Source organism: Meleagris gallopavo, chromosome 6 (genome assembly GCF_000146605.3).
Source record: "Meleagris gallopavo isolate NT-WF06-2002-E0010 breed Aviagen turkey brand Nicholas breeding stock chromosome 6, Turkey_5.1, whole genome shotgun sequence".
NCBI classification, from domain to species: Eukaryota; Metazoa; Chordata; class Aves; order Galliformes; family Phasianidae; genus Meleagris; species Meleagris gallopavo.
The window spans coordinates 144,479-149,321 of record NC_015016.2 but is presented as its reverse complement, the minus strand read 5'-3'; the positions used below and the strand labels follow the sequence as shown (position 1 = coordinate 149,321).

Below are 4,843 nucleotides of genomic sequence, written 5' to 3'. Positions count from 1 at the left end.
GGTGGAGGCGCAGGCCGTGCGGCTGCTGAGCCTGGAGGGCCGCGCGGAGACGGCCGAGAAGAAAATGTCGGAGCTGGAGAAGGCCGTGCTGGAGGTCGGCGGGCAGCTGGAGCGCCGCTGGGCCGCGCTGAGCGCCCTGCTGCAGGACAGCGCGAGGCGGCTGGAGCACGTCGAGAGGCAGCTGCGGAACAGAGCCTGCTGGGCACCGCGGAACGGGCTGGGAACCGGCGGGGATGAGCCTCAGGTGACGGGGGGGAGGCGATGGGGGTGGGAGGTGGGTCCCAGGGCACGGCGGATGAGCCCCAGGGAACGGGGTTGAGGCCGAAGTAATGGGAGATGTGCCTTAGGGAGCGGGGATGAGCCTCAGGTAATGGGGGCACGCGTGTGGTGCGAGGGATGAACGCCAAGGAATGGGGGATGAGCCTCGGGGCACAGAGGATGAACCCAGGGTAACTAGGGACGAGCCCCAGGGAGCAGGCAGTGAGCCCACGGTAATGGGGATGGGCTCTTGGTAACAGATGAGCCCTGGGGCACAGGGCATGAGCCATAGGGAGTGGAGAACAAGCCTGGAGTAACAGGGACCAAGGACCAAGTGTAAGGTAGCAAGGGTGAGCCCTGGGGAATGGGGTCCAGCCTCAGGAAATTCGGGACAGACTTCATCCAACAAATGTGTGTAAGGCAGTGAGGATGCACTCTAGGTAACGGTGTGGATGGAATGCTCTTGTGGGTGTTGTGTAGGGCGGGGCAGCAGGGATGTGGCTCCTCCAAAGCTTTGCCTTGAGCCCTTCCAGCTCCTCCCCATCTCCAGTGAAAAAAAGGGAACAAAGTACAGACGTAGCCTTGCTGAACCCTGGTAGTTCCCTTGCAGGGTGGGATACCTTCCCATACATGTCCTGCTCTGATGTGATGGGGACTGCCCCAGGTTGATGGCGTGGATCTGGAGAAGGAGCTGCAAACCTCCTGGCTGTTAGGGGAGAGGCCTCAGGCCAGGGCATGGTGCCTTTCCCCAAGAGCTCTGTGCTGTCACACAGACATACGGGGGGCATACAGAGGGGCTGTGTGGGGAGAGACGAGGCAAGGCAGTGCTCAGGAGGTGCCTCCTGCCATTCCAGGTCCCTGCGTCAGGTGAGGACGATGCTGCCTGTTTGCCAGAGCAGGAGTGGGGCGGTGTGGACAGCCGGCAGCAGGAGCTGTACAGGATGGCAGTGAAGGGGAGCTACGAGGCTGTGGTCTCTCTCGGTGAGATTCATTCCCTGCGCTTGTGTCAGACTCTGTCATCTCCCATGCTGAACCTTGCTTTACATAAGTTACTCTGTTATCTGGATGTTTGGAGAACCAGCAGTGAATGGCGAGGCCTTGGCACCGTTAGGGTTTGGTCACGAGTGACAGCTGTGCTTCACACTCCTCAGCCTTTGGTGATTCTCAGCACTGGGGGAACATCGTGCCTCTGCAATCCTGCCTTCCAGTACAGATGTTCCCCAGCACACATGCACCACCCTGGAGGAATTTGCTGGGAGCGGTCCTAAATTTTAGTACTGGCTATTTTGGGCTGAAATTTTAAAACGGTGATAAAGCCCCAGTTCAGTTCTTGCTGAGGTAACTAAAATCAGTCACCCGGTGTGGCTGACATCAGCCTGCTTGCTCCACCTGTCCTGGGGAAGCTGAGCCCAGGCCCCCAGCCGTGCAGGAGCAGCTCTTCCCTGAGGGGTGCTGATGTTGGTGCCCAGCATCAGCTCTTTGCACACCTGCTTCCTCCCCCAGGGCCTGGGGACACCAGTTCCAAACCCGCTCTGCTGTTGCCAACTGAGGATGGGGAGGATTCAGCTTCCAGGACCCACGGGCTGCTGGAGGAGGGAGCTGTGTTGGGGCACGGTGGTGGCGGTGAGTCACAGCAGTGGTGGCATTGATGGCACTGCAGTGAATGCCAGGGATGGTGGGAAAGGGTTGTGTGCAGGTTGAGTAAATAGAAATTAAGAACAGAGAAGGAAAATCAGTGCCGAAGAGGGAAAGAAATCCAGAAGAGACCACACCAAAACTCTAAGCCCAGAGCAGCCCGCTTGGCAAGAGAGGAAAAAGTGTGGGCAGGGCTTGGTGTGAGAGTGGCTCTGTGGCCACTCAGTCCTGCTCCTGGAAGGTTTTGCTTTGGTCATTTCCTCTAGATTTACCCAACCAATCTCCGCCATTCCTAACAGAGTTCCCTCCAGGACTGAGGACTCTGCAGCTGCGCTTTTGCTTTCATGTTTTCCTGTTTTGAGTTCTTTATGAATATTACTGTTGGTCCACTGAGTGCCCCCAGGGAGCCCCCAGCAGACACAGCACCCTTCTACCTTGTGCCCTTCTCCCCCTTTGCTCGTGGTAGAACTCTCTTGCTCCATCTGTAGCAGCACATTTGCTGGGTGTCTGCTCATGTCTCGCCCATGTGCTGCAGGGGAAGGCCAGCTTTGCTCCACTGCTGGGGATACAGGCATGGGAGAGCTTTATTTTGCTGGGAATTAATTACTGTTTCTCAGCAGGTGAGAAGATCGTGATCAAGACTGAAGAGCAGCAGCCACAGGAGGAAGGACTGGAAATGCTGGCTCTGCCACAGGTGTCCTCTGTGAGGCTGGAAGAGGAGGTTCCCCTGGGCCAGGAGCCGCCGGTGCCTTGGGAGAGCCACGCTGTCTTGGATGAACAGAAGGCAGCAGGAGAGGGCTTAGGGGAGCTCTGCAAACACGGGGCTGCTCAGCCCGAATTCAAGCCTGTGGTCATCCCAGTGGAAGCTCGCCCAGCCCCAGCCTTACATTTCCCATCAGAACACGGGCACGGCACGGAGACTGAGCAGCCATTCGCTCTGCCCCAGGGGATGCTGCTGGGAGAGGACACTGCCACAGAGGCCGCCTCGATGCAGGCTGGCGCAGAGGAGCACGGCCCACCCGGCACAGGGGATGAGCCCCAAGTGCCGCCGCCGGGCTGGAAGAACGTCCGGCTGAAACGCAACCTCCTGGCACGGCAGCAGAGCCACGCGAGGAAGAGCAACGGCTCCTTCATCTGCACGGCCTGCGGGAAGAGCCTGGCCCACCACGCTGCCCTGCTGCGGCACCAGCGCCTGCACACGGGAGAGCGGCCCTTCCAGTGCCCCGCCTGCGGGAAGAGCTTCAACGAGAAATCCAACCTCAACAAACACTACCGCATCCACACCGGGGAGCGGCCCTACTGCTGCCCCGCCTGCGGCAAGGGCTTCATCCAGAAGCACCACCTCCAGAAACACCAACGCATCCACGGGGTGCAGCTGCGGGGCGGCTGGGGGGGACGGCCGCGTGCCAGCGCAGCCGGGGAGCGGCTCTACCGCTGCATCGAGTGCACGGAGAGCTTCCCCATGCAAACGTTGCTGGAGGAACACCAGCGCCGGCACACCCAGCAGCGGCCCTTCCAGTGCAACGGCTGCAGCAAGAGCTTCCGCCACCGGCAGTCCTTGAACCACCACCAGAAGGTCCACGCCGTGGCCAACACTCCCGCTGCCAGCTTGCCAAACCGGGGGCCAGGGACAGACCCCTGCAAGCCATTGACCCAGGATAATCCATAGCACGAGGGCTGCAGGTGGGATGGAAGGGGCAGCGTTTCTGCAGGCAGAGAGGTGCAGCAGCCTGCGATGGAGGGATGCGGCGGGCAGCCGGCATCGCAGCCCCACGGGGATGAGGATGGAGCTGGCTGATCCACAGCGTGAGCGCGAGCAGACCGAGTGGCCCTGACCCAATGGAGCTGGTCTGGTGGTAGGGCTGAGCTGGGCTGTGCTGCTGCCCAGTGGAAAAAGGCTCAGCCAAAGAGCAGCTCGGTGTGTTCGGCACTGTGGGACGGGGAGCGGAGCACTTGAAGTCAGGGTTACTTCAGGTATTAACAGCGTTGAGGTTGGTTGGGGAGTGCGGGTGCCCAGGGAGAGGCTGTTGTTGCTGGGACAACCGGAGTCACCGCACAAATGGGGAGAGGTTTGGATAAAGGATTGGACTGACGCCATCTCCTGTTGAGCTTGGATGTTGATGGGGCTGGAGCCACAGCGGGAGCACCGCGGTACTGTCCTTGTATGTCTGTCCGCTGCGAGGCGTCCGTCGTTCATGCAGTTTGTCACCCCACGTCCCCGCTGTCACCCTGTGCTGTCTGGCGTCACTGTATGGGTGCTGCTGCCCACCTGGGGGCTCACCCAGCTCTGAGCCTCGGTATCCTACGGAGATGTAGAGCTTCTATTCGCAGCCCCGTTCAGCTGCAACCTGCGGCTGTTGGGCACCATTAGCACAACAAAGCCGTTCTCTGCCCTCTGCTCTGCCCCGTGGCCTGCCGAGGCTCCATCGCCCGTGGGCAGCCCCTCCTCCTCCTCTCCCCAGCCCAGCTTTTGTGATTTCGGTCCTGTCACACCGTGTCCCACGTGCCCGTGCCGTCGTGCATCCCAGCACAAGCAGGCACTGCACTTGCAGCCCAGAAGCCAACCGTGCTCTGGGCTGCAGCAGGTCGGAGTACCTCTGCTATGGGGGCAGCACTGGGTGGCCCCACTGCGAAGGATGTGGGCACAGCACCAAGGACTGATGGCCACGGCCACTACGGTGCCACTCAGCAGAGGGGATGCTGAGACTGGACACCCATCCTGGCCGGGGTGATGTCCCTCGTGTGTGCAGCAACCGTGTGTGGTGACAGTGGCCGTCTGGGACACGGGATGAAGGAGGGGACAATGGCATCCTAGGATCGTTAGGGATGAGGGGGATGACAGTGGCATCCTGGTGACACCCTGTGGACGGTGGCAGAACTGAGGCCAGGCCAGAGCACAGTGGTGCTGATGCGTTGGGCACGGCCTTATCTGGCACCCCTCCCCCTCCCC

At 60.8% G+C, this 4,843-nt stretch overlaps 1 protein-coding gene across 1 annotated transcript in view; it reads right to left on the bottom strand.

Annotated features, from left to right (window-relative positions):
• The window catches only part of MAP4 (microtubule associated protein 4), a 241,347-nt gene that overhangs the window by 112,996 nt on the left and 123,508 nt on the right, over positions 1–4,843 (bottom strand).